General features: G+C 41.2%; 1 protein-coding gene across 5 annotated transcripts in view; it reads right to left on the bottom strand.

Moving 5' to 3' along the window:
* Positions 1–18,711, bottom strand: part of TMEM108 (transmembrane protein 108) — a 166,970-nt gene that overhangs the window by 114,140 nt on the left and 34,119 nt on the right. Inside the window, exon 2 of one of the 5 annotated variants that reach the window (XM_071735824.1) lies at positions 17,501–17,551. The exons of 3 other annotated variants lie outside the window; for them this stretch is intronic. The gene's annotated coding sequence lies outside the window, so the exon portion shown is untranslated. Of the gene's footprint in view, positions 1–10,841; positions 10,914–17,500; positions 17,552–18,711 lie in introns of those variants that run through there. One more of the 5 variants, XM_071735826.1, reaches the window with a different exon arrangement.

Here is an 18,711-nt window from a genome sequence, read left to right as displayed (position 1 = left end):
TTGCTTTTTTGTGTCATTGAACAGAAGTAGTGCTCCAATTCATTTTCCAAAGCTTACATTTATATCTAGAGGAGACTGAGGCCAAATTTTGTCCCTTTCAAAATCTCTGGCATAACTGTGATTAACCTCAGGAGGGTCAGATTTTGGCTTTACATAATTTCAGGGTATCAAATATTATTTCTATTTCTAATAAAATCAATAGCAAATCTACTTATGGGAGGCTTGGATTTTAAATATGAATCGGGCGATGAAATGTACATCACGACAAGGAATACAACATTATCCCTCTTTTTTCCATGTTATGAGTTATAGCAATTGAGGTAATGACCTGTCTGAAATAGCTCTTTTGGGCATGGCTTCAGTGAAGAAAGAATTACTGCAATCCATCTTATTCTTTTGTCATCTAAGATAACAACCTGAAATCAACAAATATCTTTTTTTTTCTCCTGAAATGATGGTTACCAAAATGCCAAGAATATTTATTAAAGACAAAAAGCAAGTGCCTGTCAATTTTGAGAAAACAGATAAGTGCTTAACAAGTTACATTTAACCTGCAATACAGGAGGCACGAAAATGTCTACACTGAACACAAAGGAGATTTTTAAAATAATGGAAATATAATCAGCATTTCTTTATCCTACAGGATTCTGTTATATTGCTCCAGACTGCTCCTGGTATCTCCTGTCTCGAAAGCTCAATCTTCTCAAGCAAAGCTTTGATCTACACATTCAATGCTAAGTAGTTTCAAGTATTAAAGAATTAATAACCATGCAGTGTATTTCCTCTTGCCTAATTCTGCATGCTGTATGGTTCTTCAGAAAATCAAACAGTATCTGTCAGACAAGTGGCACCATGGTTATTTGGAACATTTAATTTGGTGGTTTTCTAGCAATTCATTAGTATTTTCTGTTATGGGAATATAACACAGAAAGTGCTGGTATTGTGTGACTACCACAAAGACTGTTTTCTGACAGAGCATGAAAGAAAATAAGTCTGCACAGCTGTCCTAACAAGATGAAATACATTGTTTACTACCCAGTCCATATGGTGGGAATGAGCTGCAAGTCCAATCTTTTGTTCAGCTGCTGAAGGGCATCTTCTGAACTTTCACAGCCTCCACACAATGTTTGTTGTTGATCATTTATCAACTACGTAACTACAATAATTTTTTCTGTTTCATTCAGATAGTAGCAGTAATCAGCTTTGCTACTCAGAAAGCATTTACATCCCGCATCGTCTTTAGCACTTCCAGATAACAGCATGTGAAATGCAGCAGATTTAATAGCTCTTCCACCCTGTAATAGAACCAGAGTCCTCGTGGTGACATTTCTTTGCAACTGTGAGGAAGGAAAATGAACCATGGCATTCACATGGATCACACATCTCCAAAGGACCCCAGTTACTGTAGGATGAAGGAGGCATTCCTCCCTGGTCAGTGGCTGCCCAGCTGCTGGTGTCTGAGGTGGTGATCTCACCCTCCTCAAGTGTGAGCACTTAGGGGCTGCTGAAACAACCATCACCATCTCCACTAAGTTAGGTTTTGGAGTCCTCCACATAGGAATAGAGATGTGCAGATGCCTGAGCTGAACTCTGGGAAGTGAGTTGCTCTATGCAGCTCAGTAGAACCAGCTTATGTCTATTCAGCAAGTATGACAGACAGTGGTGCTAAGGGCCCAGCAACCACACCAGGTATGTTTCAAGGTGATTGACTAGGGACTAACTTAATTTTTGTCTCCCATGGATTGAATAAGAACTAGCAGTTGGATATATGAGGTGCATCTTCTGGTTTCATTTCATCCAAAAGGAACCCAGTTCACAGTCACCAGAACCACTGTGACCCAAAGCATAAGTGCAGACAGCTGGAGAGGTGCAGCTCAGAAATACATTTCTAAACCAAAATAAAGTGCTAGAGAAGCCTTCTCCTTGGCCATCTTCCTTTTTTAGTGGGGCTGATTGCTAAACACGCAGATGTGAGGTGTCAGTGGAAGCACAGCCAAGAATTAGGTTTATAGGAAGGTTGGGACGGGTGGTATTTCAGTTTCTACATCAACAGAGGTAATGTGGCTGACTTTGTGCAATGACTGAAGCTTCCTGATATAGCATGAAAATGGAAATTTTCCCCAAATTTACTCCTTATGGAAACCCATAACTATAAATAAACTCAGGTAATTGTACTAGCTGCTGAGCAGGGAGCTGTAGAGCCTGCCGAGTAGCCAAAGCCACACACAGTGATTGCTGCTGCTGGCTAAGTTGCAACTGTTCTTTATTTTTTAGCCATAGCTAAGGGACATAAACAGTACTCACAATGTACTCTTCCACAGGGGAAAAAAAAAAAAAAACACAACAAATTCCTGTCATGTTCAAAGGATGCAAAGCAGAATGCATAAGAACAAATATCAGAAAGGGCACATTTTAACAAAGATTTTGGATTTCTTACACCAAAGCAATATGCCCTAGCTTGCAGCTCTTGGTATCCTTGCTAAGTCCCTAAGACAGGGACAAGATGACTGGGCCTCAGGATAGATATTCAGTTGAGTATAAAACTCTCAAAAACATTTCTATGGAGGAAGCTAGGAGGAACAGTTAATAGCACAGCAGTGCCACACAAATGATGCAAATAACCCAGCTATTTACCTGCCTGATCATAACTTGCTGTGTCAAGAATCCACTGCTAAAAGGCCTGGATTTTCTCTGCCAAACACTGTGTAACATCTGTCCTTGATCTCTACATACCAAAATGCTTGCTAGCTTACTTGACTTCCCCAGTGTGAACTTAAAGGCTCACAAAAAGATAAAACTTTTTTCAAAGAAACTAGCACGGATACTTACACTTTTGAAAATATCTTCTTCCTTCATTAAGTGACAATTTGGTTGCAGAAAAATTCCAACCAATATAGCAGCAGGATTGCCTGAACTGAGATGCTGAAGAGGATCACCTCACTAGGCTGTTGCTTGCTTGTGCTGTATTTCACTTTTCCCATGAAAAAGATTGCTCCCTAAAATTTCTGCAGGATTTCTGAGTAGTGACATCTAAAACTGGGGAAACACAGGACATGGTTGTTGTTTTGTTGTCTTTGGTTTTTTTTTTAATAACCCTATTAAAGTCGAATTTCATATGCATTTTTAGTTTTTACTGAGGATCACCAACATGTCAGTTACCCAATTACAGCTGCTGCATCTGCACTTTGCTCTTGCTCTACCACAGCAACACACTATAATGACTACAAAAACCCTGCAGTATTGCTCCCTTTTTAGAGCCCTCCCTTAGGAAAAGACTGCCTCGTGTAAACCAAATATGTACAGAACCCATGTGTTGTTTTTTTTAAATCCTATGTGAAGGCTATTTCCAATGCCTTTAAAGCATATTGCACCTAGTGTGGGATAACCAAACTGTTTACAGAATCAGAGCTTTACGAAAGCTTTACAAGGTTCTGCTAAACATCACAAGATGAATTGTATGCCTACACCCAACCTGAACTTTAGCTTGTACAAGCTGAGTTTCGGTAATAAGGGAACTAATTTTCCCATTGATGTTTTTTACATGGTTTATCACAGATATCAAACACGCTGACTTTCCTGATGTTGTAGAGAAGTGCACTGGAACCCTATATTACTCTATCAAACAATGGGCAATTGCTTCAACCTTATTCACACAGGATGGGTTTAAAGAATGCTGACATCAACTTTCATACCACCAGAACCACAACCCTCTTCCTGCACAAACTATATATACACATCTATATATATATATAGATATATATATACATATATATACACACACAAACCAAGCCACTGAACAGTACTGAAAACAAAGTAACTCAACCTTTTTGTGCCCTGCCTCATGACTTTCATTGAATTGTGCCACAAATTAAATACTGTGTGCATAAAACTACCTGAAACTGTGATTTTTTAAAATCTTTCAGCATTGATGGGAAGAATACGAAGAGAGGGAAAGAGGAATACTTTCTTTAATACCATTGTAGCGGATTATTATATATAATGAAAGCTTTTTAAGGTCATTTCTATTGTTTCTTGGCCACTCTGAATACTGAGTGTTCTTCATTTGATATGTTCTCCTCATCTCAAAAAAAAAAACCATAGTAATTTGCACAAAGGCCAGACTTATTATGTGGAAATTAACTCTCTGGTTAAACTGCAGTAAGGTCCCCCCTTTTCCAAATATACAAGTCCATAAGTCAATGCAGGAGACAAGGTCAGGTTTTTTTGATCCAATAAAGCTATTTGCACTGTTCTGCTGCCTTTAAGCAACCCTCATATCAAAATTTCACGGCCCCCATTTTGCCATCCATCCTCTAGGATTACCAGATATGGAAAGCAACAAATTTCCAAAAAATGTCTAGCTACCAGAAGTGTTTGTTGTAGCCAAATGACTGCTTTACACCCACAGCATTAGGCCATAATTCAAACCCAGGACAGCCCAGTAGCACTGCCTTTACCAAAGCTGCTTAAAACTTCCTGCACAGAGATATGGGCAAAATGATCATTCAGCATCAATAAGCACAATTCAGGTCTTGAGGTATCTCAGTAACAAAATAACTTTACAGAGCTGAGACAGAATGTCTGTTCTTCACAGCCAGGTTCTGCCTGCCATATCCAAGCATTATGCCAGTGAATGCTTATTTCCTTCATTTTGCTGGCAGATCATCTGACACTGGTAAAATACAGCTTTCTATGCCAACCTTCAACATATGTATATGAACTAGTAGAATAAATTTTATCACTCTGCTCTGGCTACTATTCCAACATATCTTACTGAATAGAACACTGCCTCCTGGCAGATCCCAAATTTAATAATATAAATCTTGTGCATAAAGGAATAATTTTACAGCTACCTTCCTTTGGTAAGTTGACCCCTCTCAGCTCCCATTGGAGCCAAATGGAGTTGAGAAAGCTCCCCAAAAACTGAAATACTAATGTGAAAAAATTGTTATTCCAGATGTTCTGAGTAAAAGAGAAACCCACTTGTTCATCCAGTTGACATAATGAAATACTCTCAACAGACAACCCTTCTTGGTACTTGTGATGTCCACTCCCTTCAGCTTTTTCCTCATTATACAAGGAAAAAAAAAATTTAAAAATATCCCTTCTCTGCCACTTTTACGTGAGTATTGCATGTCATTTCCTAGCTTGACAGTCTGATGGCAGGCAAAATCAGTGAGAATGTTAATTGTTCACAACTGCTGATGGCAACCAGCCTTGAAGGGAAAAGTCAAAGATGATGAGATTTAGCTATGATATTTAAAGGTTCCATCTCCACAAAATGTAGCACCTATTAAAAATTATGCTGCTGATATGCAAACACAGAGGAATAGAACTTGCTGTCATCTTATTTCAGTGCCACCTGGTTAGAAGACTAGACTCATGCAAATTATTCCAGTTCATGGAAAATATTAATCCTCTTAAAACATACAAATGTATAAATTCCAGTAAAATTAATGTTCAGGTAGACAAGACAAAGTCTGTACCAGGTACCCAGAGGTGATCTATCTGAGACCCTCTAGGTTGTTCTAGGATTGGCAGTGGTTTCAGCCACAAGCTGTAACACTGGCTCAGGGTGCTCCATCTTGTAATTAAAGGCTTAATCTCCTCCTAGTCATCTGGGCAGTTGTAATGAAATATGCCAGTTACTCCCTACTCTTGTTTTGGAAAAATGCCCAGCAGACTACAACAACAACAAAATTAAATTACCCATTCTGTATGTCAACTTCGCAGCATACTCACACTGCCCTTTACTAGACCTGCACTAAAGCAAGAAATATTAAACCAAAAGAACTTTCTCTGTCCTTCAGATTTCCTTACACTTCAGAAAAAAAGGAAAATTCTTGCTCAGGACTTGATCTGTCAGGTTTCCAAGGTATAGCTTCACCCTTCAGGTTGGGACACAGCACGAGGACAAACACATTTTAGCTCTTACACATTTGCATCTAGGCAATATTAACTGCAGAGCCAACTCAAATGACAAGGTTATAAAATATTCTTGGAATCAAGATATCATCCCCCAAATATACTTCTATACCTTCTGTTTTGACCACACTGCCAGCTCTTTTTCTTCTCCCTTTCTCCCTTTTCCTTTCCCTTCCTTCCAAGTCAACGTACTGCAGGTGCCAGTGACAACCCTGAGTTGCACACGGGTGGGAACAAGGCTGAAACAATATTAATGTAACAGGTCAAAAATGACAAAGCAAGTGAAGATAAGGTAAACAGCAGTTGTCTGCTGGCTTCTGAAACTGTTCAACAGATCAGCTGAACCCAGAGAAGCCACATCTTATGCACAAACACACACACTTTTACTGCTCCAGACTGAAAAATCTTCAGTCACATCCTGCTGTGATAGATCTGACAGAGCCAAGAGTCCCATCCATAACCCAATGCCATGACTGGTACAACGAAGCATCCCAAGCACCTTTCTGGAGAGCTGGAGTGAAGATTCACCTCTTTTTACATAGACCAGAATGCACTTTGCTGGTACCATCAAGGGTCTCTGAATAGATGTGCAAGATGAGTGTCTTGTTGTTCTCAGCATAAAGTGTGCATAGGTCAGGCCAAAAACCAGGAGCTTATTGAAAATCCATCCTTCACTAACACAATCTAATTGTAAATGTCTTTATCCAGTAGCTCCAAGAACAGAGTAAATATACTGTACCTGACTGGTTTTATTAAAAAGAGTTGAAGATAATATGTTGAATGATATCTAATAAAAAAGGTAAAAAAAAGGGGACAGCTAGGCATAAATGCAATAAAAAAACAACAGGCACTCATGATATTTCTTACACCTGTCCGTGGAGCAGGGGGCTTTTCACTGATTGTGATCCTAGCAAAGGAGAAGCAGCAGAGTTTCTGTAAGCCCTCTGGACTTAGCACAGTGTCACTGTTTTAAGGGACTGAACGACAATTTCAGTTTTATATTCTTCATTACAGACCAAATTACGTTTTCAATTAGCTTAAGAAAAGTGTAACATAAATCTGTTTCAGTAATTCTGGGTTTAAAAAAGATCAGAAAACACAGAGACCAGAAACTTGTTCTGATAATACATTCATTTATGCAATGTAAAGGGGCTCAAGCAAAGCCCTTGCTCCAAATCCTTCAACTCTTCAGGGGACAGGAGAAGACACAGGGCTTTTGTCATTTAATCCAGAGTATCTACTGTCTCACAGCCCATCCTCAACGCCATTACAAAGTGCCAGAGTGGAGGGAAGTGGATAAAACCCAGTAGCACCTCTATTTCAGTTGTGAACCACTCACATACAGAAGAGGGACAAGTTTTTCAGCAGCCCTCCACTCACATGAGCCCTCTTGTTAACAAGGTACCAGGCTGCAGTGATATAGCACAGACACACGTGTGCTATGCCAGAAACTCCAGTACAGATCGAATCAAAAGTTGCTCCAGAGCTTCATCTGTTAACAAAAACCATACAGATTTACATTCTAAATCTGGTCTTTCCCTTTTTCAGAAAGCAACTTTAGACAGCACAGAGTTGAATCCCACAGCATGATTTTAAACAGCAAAACAAAGCTCTAGTGTTTACAATTTAGATCTTTGCAGATGCTTTTGTGCAATGAAGAGGACTGACCTTGACTCATTTCTTGTAAAAGCAGAAAATTGTGAATACCCTTGAGAGGACTGAAAAGAAAACTCAGTCATTCAGCAGACAACTAGCAAGATACAGAGAACAAATGAATGCCATAGCGAGAATAGGAATTAACCTCCATTTTGTTGGTTTTATTCCACTCCTGCTCAGGCTCCATCAAAAAGTCTTTGATGATGTCATAAAAAATCAGAGGTTCTCACAGAAAATGGGCTCAGAACGTCTCAAGGCAGCTATTTCAGCTCCTGTAGCAAGGGCTAAATCAGCTTGTTGCAAAATGGTTTCTTCCACAACTAATAAAAGTGACGGCGTGGCTGATGCAACAAACAGCAGTTCTGGAAAAGCTCCCAAGCAATTCCTGTTTAATTTAGGAACTTGGACAGTGAGTCTGATGTTTGATTAAATCTCAATTTCCACATTAAACAATCCAAAGAGCATTAAATTAAGAACACCATAATATCTTGCTGGTGACAACTCCCAGTGCCTCCCTGGGTGTTGTTAGGCATCACCAGTTGATCAGAAGTACTGATAAAGCTCAGAGTCAACTCTCCCCAGACTGATTAAATGCAGGTGCTTTTAGCATCTTGTTTTCAGATTCTGCACAAGTCGAGCATGCATCACAGCTGAGACCCATTTCACTACCATTCTGCAGCTCTTTCTAAATAAGCTCACTGATCAGTCCTGAAGCAAAGGTGCTCACCTTCCATATTTGCTTGCTGACCCCCCGCCCCATCTGAATTTTGAGTTTATCTCATATGCAGCTATTTAAAAAAGCAGGCAAGTGCTCACAAGGGCAATGTTTAGCAGCAGATGTCCAGCATCTCAAATGATATGGAGTTCAAGCCAGAGATGAGGAAGCCAACAGACAGGTGCTCCTACTCTGTGCTGCCAACTCTGCCCCATTAAGGCAAGGAGGCTGAAAGCCATCAGTGCTACAGTCAAGACTTAATCTCCAAATGTGTCTCTGTTCTAAATACCACTCACCAGCTGGTTACTATTTATCCCCTGATGATGTCTGGGCATTTTCTCTTCAAAAAAGTAATCAACATCATCAGATGTGGTGTGAAAGGCCAGTTCTGTTCTTTCCTCAATGTACAGGCACAAACAAAAACTTCACAAAGCACCAAAAAGAAATGCTTGACAGCTCATGTTCTGATGCTGGGATGGGAAAAAACCCAACCACAATCAAAGCTGATACTTTGCTTTTGTCATGAGGAAATCCTTCCAGTGGAGCAGAAGCATCATTACTGCCCTCCTCACCAACCCTTGCAAGTGCCAAAACATAACAGCCCGAATTCTTCACTGCTGGAATCTGCACAGCTCCAAGGAGAGCTCAGTGGAGAACATAATTCAAGATAGGACTTTCCATGGTACTACCACTGCTTATACAAAATTGTCTGATTTGTATCCAAGGGATGGTTTAGGAATAGATTAAGCAATGTTTAATCAGCAGAGAGGCTTCTTCAAAAACACAAAGGGATTTTATTTTCTTTAAGGGAACTTACAGGTTTAACTGTGCTTCTTTAAGTCCCCTGCTGGAGTCACTATCCCTGTGTGGAAAAATATCTGAGTTTGGGCTTAATTTGAAATGAGGATTTGAGTTTGTTGCATATTTCAGAGAGGGACTTTCCTGAAAACACTCAGTCCTGAAGTAGGAACAGCTACTGCCAGTACAGGAATGCAGAAATTATCCAAGAGTGTAAGCACCAGTCCTAGGTCACATCCACAACTTTTGTCACTAGGCACTCAAATACACTTCACCTGTTTTTTTTCATACTTATCCAAGTATCCAGGCTAACTCTTAAGTGCTAAAAAGAGATACTTCAAGTATGATGTGACGCTCTGTGTCAAAAGAGAAATAGCTCTTAAATTTTCAGCAGTTTTGCTATGATATCTATAAACTGCTAAGAGGCAAATAACAGAAAAGCTAATTTATTTTAATGATTTATGTTTACATTTTGCACCTCACCCACTCAGCACAATGCTTTCTCTCACCTACCAGAAGAATGCTCCTTAGTTTCAGGTTCATCAAAAGTATGCTTGAATTTTATTTAGAAATCACAGATGACTGTCTTTTTATCAGAGTAGTGTACTGGGACTCAAGAAACCTCGGCTCACTCCCAGCTCTGCCAGATTTTTCTTTTTGATACTTGGATATTTGGAAAAATGCTTTATTTCTCCACACTTCTGAAAACCACCTTACTGTTCTGTTATCCCACCTGAATAGTGATACCACATCTGAAAAAGAAAGGTATTATTTCCTTTTTTGCTGTGCATCGCCTTGCCTGTTTACACTGCAAATCCCTGCAGGATTGGGACATTTCCCCACTATGGGTTTATACAGCATCTGTGATACAATGGAAATCTGGTACAGCTCAAAACCTCTAGACACTCCTGGAATACTAACATTAGTTCAACTATTACAGAGAAGCAGAAAAGACCAGGCAAAGGTAATCCATGAAACCTCCAAAGTCAACTCCTTCAATCCACGTACTGACAAAATTCTTCCTTCTATCAAGATGCCAGGATTCAGCCAGAAATAAGGTGTTACATTAACAACCAAGCTGGTAATGCTTTTTTCAGTCAAAAATGTAGACATGGAGCCCAGTTCTGCAACATCCCTGTGAGAGTAAAGAGTTCTAAAACCCTACCTGACTGACAAATTCAGGTTTTTTCTGTATTCAAACCAGAGTACATATGAAGGCAATGACAAAGGAAAGAGCTTAATTTATCCCACATTAAGATTCAGATTGTTCAAAGTTAGTCTACCACTGATTTAGCTCTACTCTACAAGGCATCACGGCCTATGATTTAATTGGCCAATTACTTATCCCTGATGAGAAATTGGTGAGAATGCTATGCCTCATACAGGAAGCAAGGTTGTGGTAAGGGATAAAATGTGCAGGTCTGCATCAGAGCATTTTATCAATTCTTTGCAAAGCTGAAAGCTTTAATGGGTTTGGGATGATGAATATACTGGCATTTCTTCAGTTGTCACAAACTAATAGAAAGCCCTACTAAAGTTATGTAAATTGGTTGTCCAGCATAAACAAATGATAATCCATATTCATACTTGCTCCAGGAAGAATAACACACATACATTAATTAGTTAGTTATTTTTCCTGGCTAGTACTTCACACAAGGAGTGAGGAAAATTATTTTTGCAAATGCCCAACTACACTTCCCAGGTTTTTCCCATTGTGCTCAGGAAAATCAGATCTCACTTAACTTACTTCCCATGGCTTTAAAGTCAAGCCATGGACAAGATGCTGCCACTTCACAGCACACAAGTTCTTGGTCCATCATTATTCCCTGTGTGCCTTACACCTTGGGACAAGTTTATTGATTTCCCAATGAAAAGCCCCAAGGATGACAAGTAAACAGAGAAAATGAGATTTTTCAAGAAAGAAAAGCATGCTTCATGCCTTCATGCCATTTTCTATTAGTCCTAGCCCCATGAGATGCAGTTCAGACAGAGGTACTTGTACAAGTACTTGTGCTTAAAGGCCTTGTACAGGACCACTGTGCAAGTGAAGCCCAGATTTGCCCATGCATAGAGCAAAAAGCAGGTGACAAGAACAGTAACAGAAAGAACACAGAAACAATATATGTCCCTGCATGAGCAGTCATATGCTTCAACATGCCCTTCTGAGCAACATATTCATCCAATATGTGCTGATATTCTTTGTGGCAAAATGCATCACTTGTTCCCTCCACTCCAAAACCTTCTGGTTGCTGCATCCATTCAATTGGTTTCCTTATGAGGAATGAGGCCCTTCTTCTATATTTTATATTGCACATTAGAATGCCTGAGCATTTCAGGCTCCATTATGAGCTCATTGCACAGAAAGCTTTGGGGTAAGTGCCACAACTGTGGCAGAACAATGTGCAGAACAAGGTGAGGCCTCCCCTCTTCATGCAGTATACAGTGAGAAGCAGACAGTGGTCTCCCTCCCATTGCCCAGGGAATGTCAAGCTAACATAAGATATATGCAAAACTTTTTTGCTTCTTTTTTCCATTGCCTTCTGTAGCATTTTTTGATGGCTAAATAGGAAAGCATTATCCTTTCTAAGTCCAAAGGGAACCATATGCAAGCACAAGCAGCTTTGCTGCTTCATCACTAAAGGGAAATACTCCACACCTCGGGACCAAGTGCTCACAGTAACTTACATCAGTTCCTGTGAAAGCAAATAGGGAGAACTGGGGCTGTGATATACCTTATTTCTTAGGTGGCATAACTCCACACATCTTCATTAAAAACAAACCAAAATAAGAGCATTTAATATTTTGGGGGTCCACAACTTAAGTTTAGATGGTATCAATATTTAGCTCTGTCATACAGAGCATGATACATAGGATCTTGGATGAAAGAGGTGATATCACTGAAAAGGATTATGAGATATTCCAAGGAAAACTGCTAAAGAAGGAAAACCTTGCAGTGGAGGAGTCCAGGAGAGACATGACGTCCTCTAGACAGATGCACAAAGAAATAACAAAGATGTCAACGGATGATGTTTTTAACCAGGTACCTATGGCTTTCTCAGTGCATGGAGAGGGACTGCCTGAATATTTACCAGGTGCTAGTTTAGTAGTGATCTTCATGTTGCTACAGCTAATCAGCTGCCTCCCAGCACACACTCTTCCTGACTACATTTAGAGAAGTTCTTGGACCCTAAAAAATAATGCTTCAGCAAACCCCCTGAATTTTGCTCAGGTACAGTGCTATAGCTGCACTGAGCTGGCATTTCCAAAAGAGCACTGAGCCACATTGTTTCAAATGGACTTGGGCTGTGGTCATTTCTCACCTTTTTCAGAATCATCAGAGTTGGAAGGGACCTCTAGAGATCATCTAGTCCAACACTCCCACTAAAGCAGGATCACCTAGAGCACATTACACAGGACTGCATCCACGTAGGTTATGGGTATCTCCAGAAAAGTGGACTCCATAACACCCCTGGGAAGGCCATTCCGGTGCCTTGTCACCCTCATAGTAAAGAATTTTTTTCTTTTGTTTTAATGGAACTTCCTATGTTCCAGCTTGTGCCCATTGCCCCTTATCCTGTCACTGGGAACTACTGAGAAGAGTCTGGCTCCATCTTCCTTGCACCCACTCTAAATAAAAGAGTTTGATTTAAAGTCCACTGTACTCAACAGAAGATCTCCACAGGCCTTGGAGTAGGCTCTTAACCACAAAAGATATCTCGAAACACAAAATAATATAAAGAACAAGTGTTGCACTTATGGGATTTCCACATTATCAAACTATTAAAGTGAGTCAAGTCATGAATTATTTGACAACTGCACACTGCCAGTGCTCTTAAAAAATTCTACTACTGTGCAGGGTATGAATCTTATTACACTAAATAGTGTTTGCGCATATAAATGAAAGCAGAAAGAAACCATTGAGAGGAATCTATGATCTGAATGAAGTTTCTTTCTTCTTAATCATGTTCCAATTTGGTGTTTTCTGAAAGTTATTCTTGTCTCTTTCTTTCTGTTATCCTCAAGTGCCTGAAATTCTCTTTGATGGAAGACAGCTGCATCCTACTCAAGCTGACAAGCCCTGGAAAAACACATCTGACAACCAAACTCCAGGAGGATGCATCTGTAATGGCTTCTTTCAGTGTAAAAGGAATTGATGTAGCAAAGTAAGAGCTCTTGCTCAGCTGCTGCTTTCTGACACTTCCATGTCTGCTTGCAAGGTGAGTTATCCTTTTGGCATGCTGGAGAGGGCTCCAATCTTGTCAGGTCTCATAAACAAGGCAGGACAGCATTTGGATAGAAAGCTAAACTTGGCAGGAGATAACGTTGGGGATTCAATAGGTGGCAGTCTTACCCCAGTCAGGTCTGAGCAGGCAAATGAGTGTAATAGCAAGGGCTGGAGGTGCCATCTTCTAGGGGAGGTGCAAGAACCAGGTACCAGGCTGAAAAAACCTGAAGGTACTTCTGGAAAGATCATAACCAACTGTTAATTTTTTGCTGGGAAATTACACTCAACTAGCCTGTAGACTTCCTCTTGAAATTTCAAATGGTTACCCTGATGAAACCATGGCATGCACTTGAAACTCCCCTATGTCCCACGCCAGAGATTGCTTAGATTAGTGAAAAATAATTTAGTATCTATGTACGAGAGCAGAATTTCACCATACAGCTATTGAATATAGTATCCAATGGGCAGCAGATGTCACAAGAGTGATAATGGATTATGGATTTCAACTTCTGGAGTTAAATAGCTCTCACCTTACACAGGTAAGCAATTACTAAGCCATGACTTTGACCATGTAATCAGAGGGGAGAGAGGCAGAAGAATTTCACTTACATCCCTGTAAGATTTATCCTGCTCTTGGGTTTGCAAAAAAGTGTGCTGTCTTGAACAGGAGAGATAAAAAGCTTCATACTCTGCTACATTGTGTATGACTTGACAACCAGTAAGAGTCACGAGTTGTCTGGACCAACAGTATCATCCCATGACCAATCTTTAATGCAGGAAGCAAAGTTGTTGCGTGAGAGGAATCTCGCTGCGGGCGCGAGCTCGGTTCACGAACAGAGTCAGTCAAGCTAGTGCTGGTTCGGATTAGTATCAGGAGCTAACTTCGATCCGTCCGGCTCTGGAATTCTCTCAGGAACCACACCCTACCGAACCCGGGCATGCGCATCTGGGCTAGCCCCAGCTGGGCACAGGCGGGGCAGGCACCGTCCGGGCACTTGCTGCCTACATTTCCCCCCCCCCCCCCCCTTTTTTTTTTTTTTTTTTTTTTTTTTTTTTTTTTTTTTTTTTTTTTTATTATGGGGGAAAAGATGACAAATACGCGAGGTGCACCAGGGTGAGGCTGAGGAAACCCAGCCGCACATACAGCCACTTTAGTTTAGGGGCTGCTTTTACCTCTGCAGCCTTCCATGGGGCCGGGGGTGGCAGCGGGGGTAACTCTCCGCGGCAGCCGGAGGTGCTGCCAGCCGCGGTTTCCGCCCCATCATTTTCCAGTGTTTCGACTTCCTCCAGGGGTGGCACCGACGGGGACATGGCCGGCATTCTCTCGGGCTCCCCCCCCTCGGAGGGTGGTGCCGAGGGGGTCACGGTTGGCGTTCTCTTGGGCTCCTCCCCCTCGAAGGGGGGTGCCGAGGGGGTCGCAGTGGGCACTTCCTTCGGGGGAAATACCTCGGTCTTTCGTAATGGGGCCACGGCGGTGGCAATTGCCACTTCTATTTCGGCTTTCACAAGAGCTAACAGACCGCAAACGACCAGCCAGGTGTTGTCCGCACCAACAATGTCGCCGTTGATCTCCTTATAGTGGAGACTTGCCAGCAGATCATGCACCTCCCCCCGGAGGTTCCAGGCGGTCTCAGGGCCCGGATAGCTGAGGGATTCCTGCCTTTCCGCCTGGGCTACAATCTGCTCGGCAACGGCGGTGCCAGCAGGTTTGCTTGCATAGGATTCCATCATCGGTTTTACTGATGTCGATGTCGAAAAGAGGAAAGGGTTTCTCTTACCCGAATCTTTCGGGGTATCGAACGGTCTGTGGAGAAGGGTCACTTTTGGACGAAACGCTCGAGGAGACGGTTTAGACCGAAATTGCTGCCCGCATTCTCCACCAGATGTTGCGTGAGAGGAATCTCGCTGCAGGCGCGAGCTCGGTTTGCGAACAGAGTCAGTCGAGCTAGTGCTGGTTCGGATTAGTATCAGGAGCTAACTTCGATCCGTCCGGCTCTGGAATTCTCTCAGGAACCACACCCTACCGAACCCGGGCATGCGCATCTGGGCTAGCCCCAGCTGGGCACAGGCGGGGCAGGCACCGTCCGGGCACCTGCTGCCTACACAAAGTTCCATCAAGGATTGTGTCTTTTATTTGTCCTGTCCTCACTGGTCAGGCATAATGCATTATATCACGAATTCAAAGGCACCTGACCCTGTGGGTAATACATTACTTTCAGTCATCTTCTCCTAAACATGAACTGACTTCAAGCTAGTGTTGCACAAAAGCCTAAAAAAAAGTCAGGGGGTGGGGCTCTTTTGTCTCTAAAATGTTCTATGAAAAAAAGGACGTTTGCAAGTGAGCTCCATATATTAAGCTCTCCTAGAGCTAAGTGAGAAAAGTCCAATACTGAAACATCCTGTAAGTCAACAGTAGTCACTAGGGAGAGGAAAATCCAAAGTCAGAGTGCCTTTTCCAGCTACGTATCTATCAAATCCAGTAAAGCCATCTTTATCCCTGACAGGAAGGGGCACTTTTGATGCTTATCTTGGTTTTCACTCCCAGATCCTCTGGTACATTCCTGATTATTTTTAACAAGCCAGCTAGTTAATTAATCTTCTGAGTAGTGGGTTAATTCTTCATTCTTTGGGTCTCCTGTTCACCTCTGATACTACTCAACATGGTAACAACACCTCTAAGCTTCCTCTCACCTGCCTGTCTAAGGAGCAGATATAACAATAGATGTATTATTTTGGAATAAGGCACATGAAGTTTTAACACAATAGAAAATGAGCTGCTATCTACCTCTGGCCAGTTCTGGCATCAAAGAGAGCACCTTGCAGATAATAATCTACTCTGCAATCCACTGGCCAACCTCCTCCTTGGCTGAGAGCTCACACTGCTCTGGTGCCATCCCAGAGATGCAACACTGCTGCAATCAGAAATCTTTTTTGCCATGACTTGGCACTATTTGCCATAGGTGTCTGCAAGGTCAATAAAAGAACATGAGCAAAACTAAACTCTTGTCTTATCAGTGCCACATGCACACGTGGTATGCACAGGAATAGCAGGCTGCTAGTGGGTACCAATGAGCCAAGGCAAGAAAAAAATCTGTTTATGACAGGCACAACCAGCTTTAAGCTTCCCCAGATAAAACTCCAAGCAATTTTAACAGTGCTGCATCAAGGTCTTCTGATGTGTTTTGCCAGTGACTTGGGATGTCTGTCTGCTCCTTTTTCTTCTGAGTGCTGTAGAGACCTAATCTCTGCAGCTCCAGCTCAGAGAGTCTGGAAAGCTACAAGCTAAGAGGATTTTTAGTTTGTCAGCAGCCAGCACACGTAAGTACCACCCCTTTCTTTCTAGATCTATTAAATAATGTCAGCCTCATCTCTTACCATTTTTTCCCTCTGATACAAGAAAAAACAAAGTGTTGATGTCAATGAGTCATTATGTTTATAAATATATATGTGACTTTATTTATATTTGCATATGTCTATCTGTGTTTACATACATATGCACAGCATTTTTCCATCCAAAATTTTGTATACTTAGTTGTTTAGGTTTGACTCCATGTTCTTCTATGCACAGAGAGGAAATAATCCACACTGTTCTTTATGCACAAACAATTTCGTTCCCTGTGCAGAAAACAAAGTAACTTTTAGATATTAAAAGAAAGAAGGAAATAAAGCTTTGTCTAGTGATCAATGGAGATGATCTGAAAAGGAGTAAACAAACATATTTAAGAGGATCTCTACCAGGGAAAGCAAATTACTATACCAACCCTTTGAAGAATTTCATTACCCATTCCATCACAGGTTTGATTTACTGCACTAAGCAATCAACTCGTCTTTGGTACATGATGCAGAGAGATCAACCTTTCTGGAGAGAAGGCCTCAATAAGGAATTTATCAAAGTTGACTCTTCCCTTTTCTTAGCAATTCATTACATTCTGAGTACATCAGTGACACAGAACCAAGAAAATATGAAAAAATACACCGTGGGTTCAGAGAATTGTTAGCAAAACGCTGTTGGTTAAATGAACAGTGTATAACTGGCACAATTAATTAGTTAAGAAATACAGAAAAAAAAAGCATTCCTGATCACTTGTGCTGCTACATGCAAATCACAGGATCATATTATTGTGCCAGGACACAGCAGCCCAGTCATTCAAAATACACACCAGTGGGCATTAGGAACTTACAAGTTCCATCTTCCTCTCTGGCTGAAGGAGACAAGCTACTTTATCTCTTTGCTGCAAATGGAGAGAATATTACTTACATATCTTATGGGAAGGTTAGGATTCTTAACTACATAATGGACCTTAAGTGCTGTCATAAAAAATCCCTTTAACTTAAAAAAAACAAAACAAAACAACCCATGATGAACATTTCAAGGAGGCTCAGGTATTGCTATTGATTCATTTCTTACAAAGGCAGAAAATGTTTAACACATTAGAGGGAGGAAACAGAGATAGAAAGAAGCACACTTGTCAGTCATTACTTTTCAAGGTAACACAGGGATGCGAGCACTACAGAGTCAGCATGGATTGTATGGGAGGGCCACTGGTACACACAATCAAGTATGATACTTATTCATAATGAGAACACAGTCCTCTACCTAGGTTTTCTCTTAAAACACAAAGCTTGTGTTCTGTGCCATTTCACGTTACTTAGCTGTGAATAAACTACTGTTTGCTCACTCCTGCTTTTGGCTAGCAATGAGGATTCAAAGCACTGTTTCTCTCCCATTTCTGCTATAAGCCAACCTTGGTGACCTAGCTACCCCAGAACAAAAATCTTGGCTGAACAAAGAAACCATTTCTCATCCCTTTCACATAATGCAGCACAAATGAAAGCCCCAGAAAATGTTTTATTCCTCCATATTGCTTCTCACAACATAGCTTTTCAGCAGCACTCCATTTGTCTTCTATTCACTTGTATACAGTAACTTTATTATCAGCCAGCCTTGGAAGGGCAGGAACTCACTGCTATTAAGATGTGAGAACACATTTCAAACTGCTTAGTGCTCATGGCAACCTGCAAACTCCACTGCAGTAAAGAGAAGTCCATTTCTGGGGTAAGCAGACCTCTATTGCAAGGGCTCACCAGGGAAGTGATGCATGAAGCAAGACCTGCCTGTGGGTAGGTGTCTATAAGGCAGGCAAAGTTCCTGGTGACTAGAAACAAAATCTTGCTGGGTTGCTGTAAAAAGTATTGCAAATGTGCGGGCATATTCCACAGCTGTTAAGAGTTACCACTTAAAACAACTGATTATTCTTGAAATTAAAAGACACTGGGAAATTTGCTTGGAAGAGGCACATGGAATTTCTAGTGGAAATCAATCTGAAAAACTCTCGCTGAGTTTGCATGTACAACAAAATTGTAACGCAGAGGATCCCTATCACTTATTCCT

Source organism: Heliangelus exortis, chromosome 2, assembly GCF_036169615.1.
Source record: "Heliangelus exortis chromosome 2, bHelExo1.hap1, whole genome shotgun sequence".
NCBI lineage: Eukaryota > Metazoa > Chordata > Aves > Apodiformes > Trochilidae > Heliangelus > Heliangelus exortis.
The sequence above is the reverse complement of the archived record's forward strand: the minus strand, read 5'-3'. Positions and strand labels throughout refer to the sequence as shown.